The following is a 19,133-nucleotide window of genomic DNA, read 5'->3' as shown; positions in this document are numbered from 1 at the left end:
AGTTTATATTCTAAGGCAGGGACAGATGAACATTTATAAGAGTAAATCTCATTCCCATGAGCAGAAAGCAGTGCCTTTAACACCACTTACCATAGGGCTTTGTAAAGTTGTAAGGTCCCTGTTGAACTCCTCCCATGACCTTGCTGACGTTTTCAGAAGGTGTCCCAGAGGTCTCTGCTCACTACCTGTCTCTAAATGTCGGTGTTCATATTTGTAAAAAGTTATGCAGTTTGTGGAGAGTGTGTGTGTATGATGTGTAAATACAGAAATAAAAAATGACACCGAAGAAAGGGCCAGACATCCATTCATGGAGTCTCATCCAAAACAGCAGCTTCCTTCCAGCACTAGGGAGCAGGTCTCTTTCCTGTGGGGCGAACAACCTCGGTCCGTGACCTGCCCAGACCTTCTTGCTCAGCTCAGGCCTGAAGCCAGCTCCAGCCATAGCTCTGACCCCTTCCCCATTTCCCTCTTCTCCCACCTGTACCTGGATGTTGTAGAGGACAAACTTGGCCAGAGCCAGATTTTCGCACTTTGGGGCTCAGTAGAAGAGCCAGTAATTGCTCTTTCCTCGTGTCAGGAGTAGACTAAGGGGCTTTCACACCAGGCTGTCCAAATGCCGCTGCTCTTAGTAAAGTCTCCATCCCTGGAAACACATAAGCTTAAACCAGACTACGCTTGGGATGTCCTAGAAGGTGTCAGTTGGAAGGAGAATCACAAAAGACTTTTCCTAATCTGAGCGTCTATGATTCTAAGGCAGTGGAAGTCACCTGGATGCCTGTGGACACAGGAGCACAGGAGGTGTGGTGTGGTAACACCTGTGCCGTATGGGAAGGTGTGGCATTTATTTAATGTACCTAATTGCTTTGAGCTGCACATTCCCTCACTGTAAAATTGGAATGAAAATACCTGCCTCGTGGGATTTTCATGCAGATTCATTTAAATCATGAAACAGAATATGAAATGCCTGGCCCAGTGTCTCAGGCACTGCATAAGTGACGGTTATGTTTAAAGATTTGCTGTAGTCCGGGTGCCATAACATATACAAGAATGATTTGATTGCTGCCTGGGATGGATGGGTTCTCCTTCTTGGTGATTTGGTCAGCCTTTAGTCACAGAGCTCAACAGGACTCTCCATAATGCAAAGTAAAGGAAACATCACGATGTACTTTGTGTTGCATCTCTGAATTTGCATTTGGGCATTACTGACCTACCCATAAACATAAACGTTGAAGTTTTATAGAATATGAACTATAATGGACTTTGGCTTTCCTTTCTTGGGGTTTCTTCTAAAAGGCAGGAGAATTCATTTTTCCATATTTGGAAGCACAGAGATTTGGGGAAAGCGGTAGGCTCTCTTTAAACAGTATTCCTGACAGCTATCATCCCCGAAAAAATCCTTTGTCTGCTTCTCTAGGAAAGGTGCTGGAAAGGAGCCAGCATGTAGGAAAGAAAAAGACAACTGGCACAGAACAGAAATGTGTGCTAAAAATACTAAAACCAACAAGGATTCATCTGAAAGCAGAAGAGAGTCTGTGTATGCCCCTGCTTCTGGACTTGCTCAGAACCGTGATGGCTCCGTGTTATTTGGGGATGACAGTAATTACGGAGCCAGAGTGCTCCTCGGCAGAGACAGACAGAGTTCCAAGCCGAGGGATGGTTTCCATGGCAATAGCATCAGCATCTGAATGACTTCCTGTCACAACAAGTTGGCGATTTAATGAGTTCATTACTGAATTCCAAAGGAAAAGCAGAGAGCGGATGAGCTCCTGTTCAGCCCCCAAAGTGCCTAAATCCATAGTGGGAGAGCCATTTCTGTCCATGCAGCCAGGGCCGACACGCAGACAAGCTGGGTGTTGCAAGGCGGGCGTGCCAAGGGGAGGGAATCCGTGCCTGAACGTGCAGCCACGTGGTCTGTGAGGGCCTCAGTGCCTGCTATTCTGAGAGTGTGAGAATCCCGAGAGTCTTCATTATAAGCTCGCCCTGATCCAGCCTAATGAAATTAATGATCACAGCAATCTAGTCCAGGGGCTTCCGTACCCCACAGTATCCCGTCGTTTAGAAAAATCTAAGGAAAAGGAAACAGACCTTAAATTCACAGAGCATACAAGCAGAAGTGGGGGGTGGGGGGGAGCTTGTGACCCTACTTCCATTCTTCAGTGTCGTACAGAGAGAGAGAGAGAGAGAGAGAGAGAGAATATGGAACCAAAAAAAAAAAAAAAAAAAAACCAATCACGTGGATACCATCAGAAATCAGTGGTGTCATTCATTTGGTCAATTGCATATAAAATTTGAACTGAGAGGTAATGTATCACAATAAGAATGAATCATAATTAACCTTTCATACCTTGCTGTCTTTGCTAATGTAAACCTACCATCTGGCTGCCAGGATAACACAGCCGCAGTCTGGTCGATCAACTAGGGGCCAGGTCGGGACACAAGTGAGGGAGTGGCCACGATTCCTCGGGAGCGCCTTGGTGGCAGGAAGCAGAATGGTACTCCATTCCTCTCACATCCATTTCCCCATTAGTTGGGTAAATATTTGACCCCTCAAAGTGTTCACAGTCCAATAACAGGGACAGAATACATTCAGAAGGAAAGAGACGTGCTGCGGTTTCTTGACTGCCGGGCATGACCACCGTGCCACCTGCTTTACATGCACTCTCTCCTTGCGCCCTCTAAGAGCCCCACGAGAGGGGTGTTGCCCCCACTTTTCAGATGACAGAACTGAGACCTGGAGAGGCCACGTCACTCGCCAGAGGTGCCCGTGGTTAGTAAGTGGCAGAGTCAGGATTTCTGCTTCATCCTCTCCAACTCGGCCCATGTTCTCATCCGCTTTGCGTCAAGAGAGGTGCAGACTCCGTCCGGGCCAGGGCCTTCGGGGGGAAGAGGTCAGAGAGGAGGTGCGACTTAATGGGACCTCACAAGGTGGACAGATTCCCCCTCCTACATTAAAAAAAATACCCCTGACCCCAGGTAGGTATCCTGAGGCTGGTGGACCAGTCTGCACACAGTTACAAGGAGGAGAGGCAGTTTAGAGACAGGAAAATCACAGCGAACTAAAAATACTCTTAGAATAGCATAGAACATAGAAGGGGGATGTGACATGCACGTGCCAGTATTGATCATTTTCTGTTTTAATAAAGATAAGGACAAGCAGTTGCCTGACTGGCACACCTTGGGAGGATGTGTCATTGACTCTCATTTGTCAAGATGCGAAGGTACTGACTTTCAGAAACGACATCTAGCGTATTTTCCTGGGTGCCTGAGAGCTCAGTGGCCTTTCATTGTTTTTCTAACCCTAACCAACAAAATACATGGGACAGGAGAAGGTTGCTTGCATTTGCTAAGAGTGCTGCCCTACAATGTGGCTAATAACGCAAGTTTTTACCAGCTACACCCTCCTCGTGTTTGGAGGTTCCTTTAAAATACATCACTGTTTCATTAAGTCATGTGGACAATTTGGACAGTGTTGTTAAAAAAATAATAAAATAAGAGACCAGTGCCATATGAAAATAAGCATGTCCTTTTTGCTTTAATACGCATAAGGTTATGTGATCAAGATTTAACAAGGCCACCTCTGATGGCTACACAGACTGCCGTGCACCATCTTACGGGGCGCCTGTCACCTCGGCGGTGATAGGAAGGGCAGCCCTGGAGCCGTGCAACATGGCAGCCCTTGTGTTTAAACTCTCAGGGATAGATAAATCCATCTTGGAGTGGAGATAAAGATCACTGCACCCAGTTTCCCGTGGTATTTGCTGCCCACACCATGCCACCCTGGCTTGGATGCGTCTGGGCTGGGGCACCTGCCGCTTCTGAGTGTCACAGGACATTTCACACAGACCTCACCGGGCGGATTACTGACTGTGCTTATGATGTGGGGAGTATTCAGAAAGTAGTCATTCCTTCTTGTCCCCAAACTGTCAGCTCTTTTTAAGCATTACCTCCTACAAAAAAAAAAAAAAAAAAATGCTTTGCAAACGTATTTTCCATATGCTGCAAGGTGTAAACATCGTGCTGTGTGTGCTCTTCAGACGTCCCTTCCCGTTAAGTACACACGTCTGAACACGTGCATCAGTAAAGTGTTAATAAACTCACAAGGGCACAGCTGGAGAGGGCTTGACCGGTGTCACAGGAAAGGCAGTGTGCCCCATTTCCCTGCCACTCTGTGGGAAGCGGGCCCTGGGGCAAGTCTGCACACGCGTGCGCGTAAGCCCGGGCACCAGAGCAGTTGTGCCAGAGAAACAGAGGAGCTCTCCAGTCCGGAGAGCGAGGGGGAAACCTCCCCTTTCCCTAGGAGAGCTTTTGCCAGACTGCCGGCTGCTACGATGAGTCTGTGTAGTCCTGGTGGCTGTTCGGCACTGCCATTCCTTACCCTGTGTCGCTGTGCTGGGCCCGAGCACATAAAGACAAATGAGACCTGAGGCAGGTGGACAGATGCCATCCAGAATGGTAAGCACCGTCATCCAGAGGTGTGCCGGCAGCTGTGGGAGCTGAGAGGAACAACGGCTGACCTGGAGCCAAGGATAGGGTGGTCTTCGGAGCCTACAGGGGGGAAGCTTCTGGAAGAGATAAAGCTGAGGAAACGGAAGGGGAAGAAAGGAGGAATTAGCCGGGGGAGGCAGGGGGAAAGGAGCATTCTAGTAAGAGCAGGATGTGCTGACGCTGTTTCAGGGGGCTCTAAGGATAACTTCGTGTGGGGTGGGAGGGGGTGTGGAGACTGCCCGAAAGGAGGGTTGAAGTGGTGGAAGGGGGCCAGGGATCGGCAGGGGCCGAGGGCTATAAAGCTTCAAATGTCAGGTGGGTAACGGCTGCACGTGTAGGGGATCTACCTCGTGCCAGAGACTGTGAAGGCTTTGCACGCGTGCCCTCTCTTATCCACCTGCACGTTCTCTTGGGGCTGGGACTGGAGTGTGGACCCTCTGAGGCTATAGACTGCCTATCTGGACATGAAGAGCTTCACTGAGCTGTAACTCACAGGCCATTCGCTTCACTCATTCAGAGCCTACAATTCAGTGGGTTTTAGTACGTTCAGAATTGTGCATGATCCACTTATCAACTTAGAATGTTTTCCTCACCCCAAGTAGAAGGCCCATACCCTTTGACAGTCACCCCCCCACACACCATTCCCTCTAAACCCCTGCCCAACCCCAGGCAACCACCAGTCTGCTTTCTGTCGCTATAGATTTGCCTATCGAGACGTTTCATCCAATGGAGTCGTATAACATGTGGTCCTTTGGGACTGGTTTCTTTCGCTGAGCATCATGTTTTCAGGGTCCACGTATGCCGTAGCAGTGTGTCCTATCAGTACCTCCTTTTTATTGCCAAATAATATTCCAGTGTATGAATATACTTACATTTTGTTTATCCATTTGTCAGTTGGTGGACGTTTGAGTTGTTTCCACTTTGGGGCTATTATGAATAATGCTGCTATGAACATTCCTGTAGAAGTTTTCGTGTGGACTTGTTTTCATTTTGTTCAGGTATATACCTAGGAGTGAGATTACAAGGTCATGTGGTAGCTCCTAGCTCAAAGACTTCTTTGTATATCCTGGGGCACCTGGGTGGCTCTGTTGGTTAAGTGTCCGACTCTTGGTTTCAGCTCAGGTCATGATCTCACCGTTTGTGAGTTCGAGCCCCACATCGGGCTCTGAGGTGACAGCGTGGAACCTGCTTGGGATTCTCTCTCTGCCCCGCCCCCACTTGCATGCGCTCTCTCTCTCTCTCACTCTCTCTCTCTCTCTCAAAATAAATAAAAAAAATTTTAAAGAGTTCTTTGTATATTCTAGATACAAGTTCCTTATCAGATATGACTTGCAAATATTCACTCCTGTGAGTTGTCTCTTCACTTTCTCAATGGTGTCCTTTAAAGCACAAAAAGTTTTAATTTTAAAGTCCAGTGGATGTGTTTTTCTCTTGTGTTTTGTGCTTTTGGCGTAGAGACTAATTTTAACCAATACATCATTTGAACTTGATCCTAGAAGTTATGAGTAGCTACCAAGGGACTTCAAGTTGTAGAATGACAAGATTTATAATTTTTCTGTAATTTTTTTAACGTTTATTTATTTTTGAGAGATTGCGAGAGACAGAGCATGAGCAGGGGAGGGGCAGAGAGAGAGGGAGACACAGAATCCGAAGCAGGCTCCAGGCTCTGAGCTGTCAGCACAGCCTGATGTGGGGCTCGAACTCACGAACCATGAGATCATGACCTGAGCTGAAATCGGATGCTTAACCAACTGAGCCACCCAGGCGCCCCAAGATTTATATTTTTAAAAAATCAGACTAATGCATGGGTAAGCTAATAATGGCTCCCAAAGATATGTCCATGTCCTAATCCCTAGAACCGGTGAGTATTAGTTATTTGAAAGAAAGGTCTTTGCAAATATAATTAAATTAAGGATCTTGAAATTAGGAGATTACCCTGGATTATCCAAGTGGGTCCTAAATGCCACCACAAATGTGCTTATGAGAGAAAGGCAGAGGGAGACTTGACACACCCAGAGAAGGGGGTGGTGAGGACAGAGGCAGAGGCTGGAGTGACACAGCCCCAGAATCCAGCAGAGGCAGGGAACCCTAGAGCCTTGGGAGGAACGTGGCCTTGGTGACATCTTGCTTTCAGACTTCTGGCCTCCAGAACCATTGGAGAGAATGCATGTATACAGCAGCTTTGTGGTAATTTGTCGCAGCAGCTGCAAGAAACTAATACAATGTGGTTTTTAAAAAATCAAATAGCGGATGGGTTTAAAGTGAAAGGGGAACCTGGCTGGCTCAGTTTGTGGAGCGTGGGACTGTTGATCTCAGGGTTGGGAGTTCTAGCCCCACGTTGGTTGTAGACATTACTTTAATCTTTAAAAAAATAATGAAATAAAATGAATATATAAACAACATGCTATACTGTCATCTTTTTAATTTCTCATATTTAGACATAAGATTGACCTTTGACTGTAAAAGATGACGGTTTATTTCCTTCCAATTATTGTTAGTTTTTTCATTACCTTCAGTTTATTCTTTGTTGCTTTTACAGTTCAAAATACCATATAATCAGATGTAAGATGCCATCTGTTATAAGATGCACCACTATTTTATATTCTCCCAAGGAAAAATAACGCTGACAATTATACCTTATTTTTCAAGTTTAATTTTTGAGAAACAATTATACTTTTAAAGCATTGTCAATGGGGCACCTGGGTGGCTGTCAGTTGAGCGTCCAACTTTGGCTCAGGTTATGATCTCATGGCTCGTGAGTTGGAGCCCTGCGTCGGGCTCTGTGCTGACAACTCAGAACCTGGAGCCTGCTTCAGATTATGTCTGTCTGTCTGTCTGTCTGTCTCTCTCTCTCTCTCTCTGTCCCTCCCCCATTTGCGCTCTGTCTCTGTCTCTCAAAAATAAACATTTAAAAAAATTTTTTTAAATAAAGAAACATTAAAGTATTGCCAAGAGTAAGGAGCATTCCGGTTTCAAAGATATTAAAGGCCAGGAAAAAAAGTATGAGTTTTGGAATCGGTGAAATACAAAAACATACAAGAATCTCTTTTTCATGCTCCATCAACTTCAGACATGACCTCTCTTAACCAACCACCATGTCAAAGGAGGAAGATGTAACTGTCCCTGCTTGAACTTTTGACACCTACAGCTTTACATCGTTAATATTTACATTGTTTTATACTTTGATGATTGACTCTAAAGCTGAAACCCCTAATAGGATTTGTATTTCTATAATTTTATAAACATTGTTTCTTTTGGTGCCAAGCAGTATACTAGGATTACATTTCCTTCCCTATGGAGTCATTTCTTTCTCTACTGACACCTGTGTTACTTAGTGGCCCTCAGTCCAAACTATTCGTTTCAGGGGCACCTGGGTGGCTCAGTCGGTTAGGTGTCCAACTCTTGATTTCGGCTCAGGTCATGATCTCACGGTTCATGAGATGGAGCCCCACATTGGGCTCTGTGCTGACAGCTCAGAGCCTGGAACCTGCTTCAGATTTCCTCTCTCTCTCTCTCTCTCTCTCTCTCTCTCTCTCTCTCTGCCCCTCCCCCACTCATGTGCTCACTCTCTTTTGCTCTCTTTCTCTAAAAATAAATAAACTTTAAAAAAGACTTCATTTCATAGAATCTTAATATGTTGTCACAGATACATCTCATGCCAATTATACAAAGTAATTAGACCCTAAAAACTAAATGTTTTTTTTAAATTACTTATTTTTGAGGGGTGCCTGGGTGGCTCGGTCGGTTGAGCATCCGACTTCAGCTCAGGTCATGATCTCATGGTCCATGGGTTCGAGCCCCGCGTCAGGCTCTGTGCTGACCGCTCAGAGCCTGGATCCTGTTTCAGATTCTGTGTCTCCCTCTCTCTCTGCCCCTCCCCTGTTCATGCTCTGTCTCTCTGTGTCTCAAAAATAAATAAATGTTAAAAAAAAATTTTTTAATAAAAAAAAATAAAAAAATAAAAGTTACTTATTTTTGAAAGAAAGAGAGAGAGAGCAAGGGAGGAGGGGCAAAAAGAGAGGGGGACAGATGATCTGAAGCAGGCTCTGTGCTGACAGCAGAGAGCCCGACATGGGGTTCAGACTCATGAACCATGAGATCATGATCGGAGTCAAAGTTGGGTGCTTAACTGACTGAGTCACCCAGGCGCCCCAAAAACTAATCATTTATGATACTGGCATTTGTAGCGCCTGCTCTTTAACGTCACTATTTCTATAGGCCTTCTCTTTAATTCCTCAATTTCTCAGGGCCAGGAGTAGACAAACATTTTCAGTAAAGAGCCAGATAGTAAATATTTTAGGCTTTGCAGACCATGCAATCTTTATTACAAGTACTTGACTCTTCCATTAGGGCACAAAGAGCATCGATAGATAATATGTAAATGAATAGCAGACATATCTGTATTCCAATAAAACTTTGTTTAAAATCAAGCAGTAGGGGCACCTGGGTGGCTCAGTTGGTTGGGCGTCTGACTTCAGCTCAGGTCATGATCTCACAGTTTGTGGGTTTGAGCCCCACATCAGGCTCTGTGCTGACAGCTCAGAGCCTGGAGCCTACTTCAGATTCTGTGTCTCCCTCTCTCTCTCTCTCTGCCCTCCCCTGCAGAGAGAGATTTAATTTTTTAATTAAAAAATTTTAAAAAATTTTTTAATAAAATCAAGCAGTATGCCAGATTTGGCCCATGGGCCTTTTTTTCCCATCCCCTGACTTAGAAGAATAAATTCTGACCTTTATATCTTGGAAGACAGTCAGGATTTCAATTTGGAAGCTTTTGAATAATTTAAATGACTGTTACAATGGGTCACACAAGACCAAAATAAACACCTGAAAATCTCAAATTCTTGAGATGTGGTTGATATGGGCCTATGTCGGAGCCCTAAGAGGAAACAAGTCTGCTGAAGTTGTATTCTTGTACGTTTCTCCATTTCTTGGGTAAATCAAGTAAGACAGAACAGAGAAACAGCTTTCATCCAACCGCACATTTCTGGGTCAAAGGTGCCCTTTCAACTCCAAAAATAGAATTCTTCCCAACCTCCACTTCCTGCTGACAAGAAGTGTGAACCCTTCGATTTCTAACTGTGAAAGGATGCAATTCATGGGACTTTTTTTTCAAACCACCAAAATGAAATCCTGAGTAATGAAGCTTAAAAGAAGTCAGTAACAATTGTTGGAACATTGCCAATGTTTAAGGGTGTCAAGTGGGAAATTCTACAGATCAGACCCAGATCAGATTCCAAGATATAATTCAAACTTGATAATGAAATATATATGGCATACTAGTATTTTCTTTATTCATACTATCATTTTTTTTCCAACTCAAATGTAATTCTAAGCAACTAATAAACTGGCATTGCCTTTAGAATTATCCATATGAAAATCTGGGAAATTGAGGGGCACCTGGGTAGCTCAGTCAGTTAAGCGTCTGACTTTGGCTCAGGTCATGATCTCACATTTTGTGGATCCAAGCCCCGTGCCAGGCTCTGTGCTGACAGCTCAGACCCTAGAGACTGCTTTGGATTCTGTGTGTGTGTGTGTGTGTCTCTCTCTCTCTCTGCCCCTCCCCTGCTCACTCTCTGTCTCTTTCTCTCTCTCTCTCTCTCTCTCTCTGTCTGTCTCTCCAAAATAAACATTAAAAATAAACAAATAAATAAATGCATAAATAAAAATCTGGAGATTGGGGCGCCTGGGTGGCTCAGTCGTTAAGCGTCCAACTCTTGATCTCGGCTCAGGGCATGATCTCACAGTTCATGGGTTCGAGCCCCACATTGGGCTCTGCACTGACAGTACGGAGCCTGTTTGGGATTCTGTCTCTCTCCCTCTCTCTCTGCCCCTCCCCTGCTCACACCTTCTCTCTCTCTCTCAAAATAAATAAACTTTAAAAAAAAAATCTGAGAAATTAAGCCAGCCTTACGATTCATCACTTACTTAACCCACACATCCATATTTATGGTTCCTTTTAATATCTAAACCTATAAGAGCCTACTCATTTTATCCAGCTGCAATAATAAAACTCAGTTTGCAGTTTTAAATGACTTGACACATTAGGATCTTCTTTTGTTTCCCCTCATCAAGTTATGACTTGTGATTTCATTTGCACCAGGCCCAGAAAATAGCAGAACCCAAGTCTGTAGCCTTGGAGACCTTAACTCCACTCTGCTCCCCTGCCTCTCGCTGGGCTCTGCCTCTCAGGACTGAGTACAGACTGCAGGAAGAGAGTTAAGTGTAAGAAAGAAATTTGCCCTTCCCCCTCCAGTTGCTACAACCTTGCTTCTGGAGGGAAACACTCTGAGATCCCCAGAGGTATTATCTCAATGTTATAGGCTTTTATATAAATACTGTATAACCACAATGTATCGTTTCCCTCCCTTCAAAGAGACTGAAATCTTTGTTGTTAAATTAGTTACTCGATTACTTAGTTATTTACTATATGCTTTGCAGCAAATGCTCTGTGGTAGGTCATAAAGTGAATCTTTTTCACTTTTAAAAACACTTTTTAAAGTTTGCATCTTAATCACCCAGTGCTCATCACGACTAGTAGACTCCTTAATCCCTGTCACCTATTTCCTCCATGCCCCCACCAGCCTCCCCTCTGGTAACCGTCAGTTTGTTCTCTACAGTTAAGAGTCTGTTTCTTGGTTTGCCTGTCTCTCTCTGTCTCTCTCTCTCTTTTCCTTTTGCTCATTTGTATTGTTTCTTAGATTCCACATATGGTATTTCTCTTTCTCTGACTGACTTATTTCATTTGGCATTATGCTCTCCAGCTCCATCCATGTCATTGCAAATGGCAAGATTCCATTCTTTTTTATGGCTGAATAATATTCCATTGTGGGTACACCATATCTTTATCAGCTCATCAGTCGGACGCTCGAGCTGCTTCCATATCTTGGCTGTTGTAATTAGTACAGCTAGAAACATAGGAGTGCGTGTATCCCTTTGAATTAGTATTTTAGTATTCCTTGGGTAAATACCTAGTAGCACAATTGCTGGATCAGAGAGTAGTTTTATTTTTCGCTTTTTGAGGAAACTCCATACCGTTTTCCACAGCGTATAAAGTGAAAATTTAATCAGCAGTTAAGTGAGCAAAAGTTGCTGTATTTTCATTTTATGCTTTAAAATGACATCTTTGTGTAAGCTAAAAGTTTTGTCTTGTTTTCCCAAAAGTATACCATTTTCTTCTACCACTGCCTGTGGATTAAACTCCAGATTTAATTTAGACAGGAACCTTTCATGGAAACAGCATCCATGCTTCTTATTTCAGTGGGAAACTCCCCCTTGTATGTAATATTCTCAGGCCCACACTAAATGCCTCCCGTTACTTTGCAAAGACTAACAGATCGCAAATGGCCACGAGATACAGCTGTATGGACTTGGCTGAATGATTTTCATTTTTCTGGAGAACAAAAACTTCTGTGTGTTAACTTTCCATTCTCTGTCTGTAGTTGGTCACACAGACTGACAAGGACGACACCTGTTGTTCCCTGCTGACTGAAGCATCGCAGCTGGGGATTTGGAGAGTTCACCATATTCTGCTCACTCCATTCATTTCTTCTTGTGGCCCTCCAGCTGGTTGGTTCAACACCACCAAAACATGTGCCCATATCCACAGGGGGTAAAAAGGAAGGGGGGGATTTTTTTCAGTAACGGAAACACACGTCCCAAATTGAGGAGTTAATATTAGCCCTAGCATTTGTCCGTGGTACATTAGCAGAAACTTCCCCCAAACTCTTCAGCCGTGTTGGGGTTTTTTGTTTTTGTTTTTGTTTTTTTACTTCCCCCTTTGCAACAGATTATTGCAGGACTCACTGAAAGCTTCTAGATACTGTCCTAGTTAAGGATTTAAACTCTCCACATTCTCCCTGAGAAAAGGGATCTTCACCTTGTTTACATCTACATTCATATAACCTTGCTCATAGATGTTCTTTTTAAAAATGATACAAAGCTATAAAAACTGTGTGTGTGTGTTTTCCAGATTATGAAAGTAATTGCTCCATGTTCATGGGTAAATTTTGGAAAACAAAAAAAATCTAAAGAAAAAATTTAAATCACCAATAATGTTGTCATGCAAAAATAACTACACTCTTACTTTATTTTTTAAATTGTTTTTAATGTTTATTTTTGAGAGAGAGACAGAGACAGAGCATGAGCAGGGGAGGGGCAGAGAGAGAGGGAGACACAGAATCCAAAGCAGGCTCCAGGCTCTGAGCTGTCAGCACAGAGCCCAACACGGGGCTCGAACTCACAAACCACAAGATCATGACCTGAGCCAAAGTCAGCCACTTAACTGACTGAGCCGCCTAGACACCCCTGCACTCTTATTTTAATATCTATGAAGTTTTGGAAAGTTACATGACTCGAGTAATTTCCCATTAACACAAAACTTTGTGCAAATGTTTACAATTGTTTATAAAATGTGTTTTCTGGGGGCGCCTGGGTGGCTCAGTCGGTTGAGCATCTGACTTTGGCTCAGGTCATGATCTCACGGCTTGTGGCTTCAAGCTCCACATCAGGCTCTGTGCTAAAGCTCAAAGCCTGGAGCCTGCTTCGGATTCTGGGTTTCCCTCTCTCTCTGCCTCCCTGCCCTGTTCATGCTCTGTGTTTTCTGGGCATTTTGGAAGTTTCCAAATTTTTTATTATAATATGTGCAGGATATTATATTAATTATATATTATATTATATTATTATTATATTATATTATATTATATTATATTATATTATATTGTGAGCATCCTGTAATAAGTATCTGTTGACATTGCAGATTATTTCCTTAGCATAAACTTCAACTAGGGAAGGATCTTAGAGGAAAGAGTGTGCTAACAAACAGAAAAGCAAGTGTGAAATCCAGCAGGGGACAGAGCGCCTGGTGCATGGAGGAACTGAAAATAGTTGAGCCAGCTGGGCAGAGAGTGACAAGCCCATAACTGGAGAGGGAAGCAGGGCCCAGAGACACTGGAAGGAGTTCAGACCCCTTCCTGAGGCCAGTGAGAAACAGAAGGAGGGTTTCAGGCAAGAGATCAGATTTGTAACTCACATATTCATGTTTTAGTAAGATCCTTCTGGTTGCAGCTTGAAGAGGGGCTGGGAGTCAGGGAGAGCAGAGAGGAAGCTGTTACAGGAATTTTGGTGAGATGCGGTGCAAGTCTGGATAGGTGGCAGTAGGGATTAAGGGAAGAAAGGTGGTTCTGGAAGAGATTTAGAAGGTAAAAATCTACAGGATTGCTGCAGAAAGAAAGAAAGAAGGCGGAGTCAAGGAGCATCTGGAGGCATCAGGCTTGAGCAGTTGGGCAGGTGATTGCACAGTAACCCCGACAGCCTCCTACCCAAGAGGAGGTGTCCAGAAGCCAGCTCAGTCCAAGGTTTGGGATTCTAACAGGCTACAGGTATAGACTTGGGAGTTATCAGCATATAGGAACTCCCTAAGGACATGGAAGGGAGGGAGAGGGAAGAGGAGACATGAGGAATGGTTTAAGAGTAGGAACACAAGAACATACTGCACTGTGGAAGCCACATGAGAGCGTGTTCTACAGCTGCCCCGTCAGGTGCTTCAGGGAGGTCAGGGAACAAGACCAAAGGCAGAAAGCCAACTATTGACTGAATTCGTTGACTTGGAAAACCCAGGGAAGCAAAGTGTAATAGTGGAGGCTGGCTTCTTAAAGAGGCTATCTCTCATTCATTTTGCAACCACCACACAAGATAATCTTGGTGGAGATAAAGGTAAATAGAATTGTTTTACCCCTAATAATGGGGGTGGAGGGCCTCAGCTCTGCTGTGGCAAAATGGACATACCAGTCTCCATATATGCTTAGGACCTACAGAGAAATTTTAGTGACAAGGGGCACCCTGGTGGCTCAGTCAGTTGAGCATCCAACTCTTGATCTCAGTTCAGGTCTTGGTCTCAGGGTTGTGAGCTCAAGCCCCACACTGGGCTCTGCATTGGGCCTGAAGCCTATTTTTAAAAAAAAAAAGAGAAAGAAAGAAAGAGAGAGAGAGAGAAAAGAGAAGAGAAAAGAAAAGAAGAGAAAAGAAAAGAGAAGAGAAGAGGTTCCTGGGTGGCTCAGTCGGTTAAGCATCCCTCCGACTCTTGATTTCAGCTCAGGTCATGATCTCATGGTTTCATGAGTTTGAGCCGCACGTCAGGCTCTGCACACTGACCTCATGAGGCCTGCTTGGGATTCTCCCTCTCTCCCCCTGTGTCTCTGCCCTTCCCCCACTCACACTCTCTCTGTCTCAAAAATAAACTTTAAAAAAGACAAAAAAAAAATTTTTGTGTGTGACACTAGCCACCTAATAATGGTTGTCCTCAACTTTTAATATTCTCCCATCTATGCTTCTTAAAGTAACCCAAGTATCCCACTCTGGGCACCCCTTTTAAGGCCATGGGTCATCATAAGATGTTGGCTCTACACTCTTTCATTTGCTGTGAGCAATCTCTTAATTCCTAAATTCCTGTCACTTCGTGGTCACAATTAACAGCAAATAGAAACTTCGTAGTAGCTCAGGAGAAGGCAGAATGTACCTGGTTGATCAATAAAAGAGAGATGGAAGTCAGAAAACCATTCACATTTGTCTCTGATACTTGCTCCAGACAGCTGCCTTCTCAGCACTTAGACTGGAAGTTGTCCGTGCGGTTCTCAGTGGCCATATTGAAGGCAGGGATGGTGCAGTGCGGGACCTCCAGAATGTTCTCCTCCTAGAGGAGCACAACGGATTGGATCCCACTCCACACCAGTTGGGCTCTTTGCTAATGGCAGTCTGCAGCCGGGCAGCGAGGTAACCACAGACAGCAAGTATAAGCTTCAAGTGCAGTCACCTCTAAGTACCGTTTTGTGGTTCCTGATCCTACTGTAGAGACACGAATTTTCCCTGTTCGGTAAGCAAACCAGAAGAAATATAATATCTGGTGCTTAATACTCCAGAAGCTTAAGCGTTGTCCCAGTCACTCTCTTGCACGTTTCAGCGTTACCGTCTGTGTATATTTTGAATTCACTCCCCTGTGCTGATCGTGCTTGTCAGGTATTAAAATAATCTGGTCAAACCCTCACTGAATGCTTCTGCTGGCATGCATCATAATGCATGCACATGGCCTTTTTGTTTGATTAATACCCAAGGATGTTAGTGCTGAGCCAGGTTTAGAAAATTGAGGATTAATATCTCTAAATGCTGAGCTGATCCCCCCCGCCTTTTTTTTTTCCGGGAAAACAATGACCTTTGTAGAATCTTTTTCCAACAACATTCTTACTTGCCCTTCATCGGGGTTTATGTAGTATCGCCAAGTAAGCCCACTATATAAATCAGAACTCTTTCAGATGACGTGACCAGTTGAAACCCGAAATTGAATATCCTGGAAGGAACTGGGAGGTGAAGGACCCTGGGGGTTTAAGCACTAGAACTAAGGACTTGCTTGCTGTCAAGATCCTTTTTCTTCCCCTAACCTGACTCCCCAGTCTCTGTGTGTTGGCCTCATTCTGTCCTACCACAGGCTGCTTCTACACAGGGGAACTGTCGGCCACACGCCACTCCAGGCTTGCATTATGCCAGCATAGCAACCTAAAGGAAAGGGGAAAGCTTGCCTCATTCAAATATATGAATCCTCCAAAGAAAATCTGTGAGTGGCCCACATTGGATCACGTGCCCTCCACCCTGGCTCCAGCAGTGAGGCCAGGGAGTAGGGTCCAGATCACGTGCCCTGAGGCCAGGGAGCGAGGCGCTGTGACGGGCAGCTGCGCCCACGGTTGGAGTAGGGGTGCGTCAGTTCTCCAAAGGGAAAGAAGACAGCACCGAAAGAAGGGGGCAGACCAACCCCCATGTGGACTATGCTCAATATCAAGATGTTCTTTTCTCTTGAACGATAGCTCTAATTATTGTCCCAGAGTGTCCTGATGAGTCACAAGGAAATTATGATATTCTTGGAACTACACTAACCATCTATCATTTTTCTACCCTCCTCAGTGTAAGTTTCTTAATATTTCCTTATGCTATACATTGTAACATATGTTAAGACCACAGTTAATGTTTTAAAAGTGCTTTCAGGGGCACCCCCTGGCTCAGTGGATCGTGTGACTCTCGATCTCGAGGTTGTGAGTTCAAGCCCCACGTTGGGCGTAGAGATTATGAAAAAATAAAATCAAATAAATAGACGGCTTTTGTATTCATTATCTTATTTAGCTCTTTTAACAACCTGAGCCATTTGTTATTCTAGTAAACCCATTTTACAGATGGCTAGAAAGACTTAAAGCAGTTCTGTGACTCTTCAAGACCACAGATACAGTATAAATGGGGGCGCGGTGAATACAGATCCTCTGGGTTCTTTGCTACTTCCTCTTGGTGTCAGCACCTGAGACACCTGTCACCTGTGTTTTCATTTGGGTTTGGATTTACTTGTATTTGTCTGTTTCTTCCCGGAGAACAGAGACCTGTGCCATCCACTTTTCCTGCAAACCCTCACGAACCTCCAGTGCTGTGGATACTGTGAATGTTCACTAGGTGATGCTGACCAGTAATGAATTAGGGACTCCAGACGCTATTGTTGAAATGTAGGTACATCGGAGAGCTCTTGACATTGTGGAGCCAGCGTGCAGTGAGAAGGCTGCTTGGTTCCCCAAGCTTGCTGATGTGACAGAAGATGGCATAGGACCTGTTCTATAGTCAGGAGCCTTGTCTCTGGAGAGCCTCTTGGAATGGTGCCACAACTACAGACAGGGCATTCTTCTCTCAACCCGGGGGATTTCTCACCCCCTGTGCCCCTTCTGTATCTTCCCTCACAAGGACCACAGAAACACCTCAGCATCCCAAACCCAAAATCATTCCTTAAGCTAAAGGCACCTACCTCCCGCCTTTAAAATGCAGCAGGAGCCCAAAGTTGCCCCCCCAACCAAAAGGCAGCACCCCCTCCCACCACACTGTCCTGGCCATGTTCACACAGCGCGCTCCACAATGTCCCCATATTCCTCTTTTTCAAGTAAATCCCATTCCCAAGGTTATAACACTTATCCCTACAAAAGAGTTTCAAGATAGAAAGAAAACTCATCAGGCATTCCTTTATCCCTATATTCTCCTTGACAGAGCATCTTCTTAGAACTGCAAAAGAAGTCCTTCTCTTTTCCTTTTTATTGGCGGGGGGGGGGGGGGGGGCGGCGGTGCTCCCTCTGTCCAGCCTGCTTGCTCCTCTAAAGTGAGTCCTTGCCTTCTGCTTCCCACTCTTGTCTCCACTGTGCGTCCATGATGCCTTCTGGGAGCACCGCCCCACCCCCACCCCTGACTCTGCGATTGCCTGATTCTTTTTCTCAGTTCACAGCGACCTGTTCCAATTTACTATGAATTCCTCTCAGAAACGACCTAACACTGCAAAGCTGGATGAGAGAAGTTGCTGATTCAAATCCAGGAGAGGGGTATGCGCGTATGTGCACATGTGTGTGCGTGCGTGTGAATGTGTGCAGAATTTTGATGCTGGCTCTACATAGTGAATATGATAATAGGAAATGATTGTCCCTCTCTCTTACTGGTCCCAGCATACGATGCCTGTGGGAACTGAATCAGAAGCTTCATCAAGTGGCACATCTAAACTGTATCTTAAGTTTCTCATTGCTGCTATAAGACGTGACCACAGACTTCGTGACTTAAACAACAGAAATTGTTTTGTCACCTTTCTGAAGGCCAGCAGTTGAAAGTCGTTATCACTGAAATGATTTTGACCTCAGATCAGAGTGTCCACAGGACAGAGCTCCCTCCAGAGTCCCTAGGGGAGAATCCATTCCAAGCTTCCTCCAGCTGCTGGGGCTGCCGGCATCCCTTGGCTCGTGGCCACATCGCTCCCATCTCTGCCTCCGCAATCACGTGGCCTTCTCTCTTCTGTCCGTGTCAGATCTCCCTCTGCTTCTCTTACAAGGACATTTGCAATGGCATTTAGGGCACACCTGGATCATCCTGGATAACTTCCCCATCTCAAGAGCCTTATGTAATCACATCTGCAGTGTCCTGTTTTGCAGTGTGAGGTAACATTCTCAGGTTCCAGGGAATCGGATGTGGATACCTTTTGCGGGGCCGCTACTCAGCCTGCCATACCACCCATCCCCATCATTTCCAGACACGTGTCCCCAAGTTTTTTATACGGGCCAGCTCCTCTCCCTTTTGACTTCCTTAATCTGAGGGGACCAGCTTCTTAGCACACTCTCTGCCACCTGCGGTAGCAACAGGGTCCTTGGTATCCTGCTTCTCCTCCAGTCAGGCGAGCCCTTCTTCCCCACAAACATCGGCCGGGGCCGGGGCAGGAGAGGTATAAGCCTTAAGCGGGGTAGATCCCGCCCAGGCCAGTGCTGTTGCCACAAGAATCAGGTTGTTTCGCATCTGCTTAGCCTCGACTGCTGTGCAAAATGTCTTGCCTCTGCCTTCCTGTCAATATTTCTAGACCGTAAAGTCACCGAGGACAGAAGGCGGACCCTCGGCTTATAGTCCATGGTGCCCGGCAGTGTCCCCAGCAGGCTGGACACTCCGTGACGTTTGCCTCCTTGCGCATGGCCCTCGGACGTCCGCACGTCCCCTCCCTTCCGGTCCTCTTGCCAGGACCCAGGGCTGCTTTGGTAGCACCAGGCCCGGCTTCAGATGCCGTTGGGGCCACTCCGAAGTCCTGTGTGTGCGGGGACCCCGTCCCTCTG

At 45.2% G+C, this 19,133-nt stretch overlaps 1 protein-coding gene and 1 long non-coding RNA gene across 5 annotated transcripts in view; one reads left to right on the top strand and one right to left on the bottom strand.

The window, feature by feature from the left end:
• MYO1D (myosin ID) overlaps positions 1 to 19,133 on the top strand; it is a 362,982-nt gene that overhangs the window by 314,537 nt on the left and 29,312 nt on the right. The window lies entirely within an intron of this gene.
• Positions 4,182 to 19,133, bottom strand: part of LOC132688587 (uncharacterized) — a 35,554-nt gene continuing 20,602 nt past the window's right edge. For both annotated transcript variants that reach the window (XR_014136066.1, XR_013552041.2), the window contains 2 exons: positions 5,358 to 5,491; positions 4,182 to 4,577 (listed from right to left, as the gene is read on the bottom strand). This is a non-coding gene — a long non-coding RNA (uncharacterized LOC132688587). The remainder of the gene's footprint in view (positions 4,578 to 5,357; positions 5,492 to 19,133) is intronic.

This window comes from Panthera onca, chromosome E1, assembly GCF_046562875.1.
Source record: "Panthera onca isolate mPanOnc1 chromosome E1, mPanOnc1 haplotype 2, whole genome shotgun sequence".
Lineage (NCBI taxonomy): Eukaryota > Metazoa > Chordata > Mammalia > Carnivora > Felidae > Panthera > Panthera onca.
The sequence above is the reverse complement of the archived record's forward strand: the minus strand, read 5'-3'. Positions and strand labels throughout refer to the sequence as shown.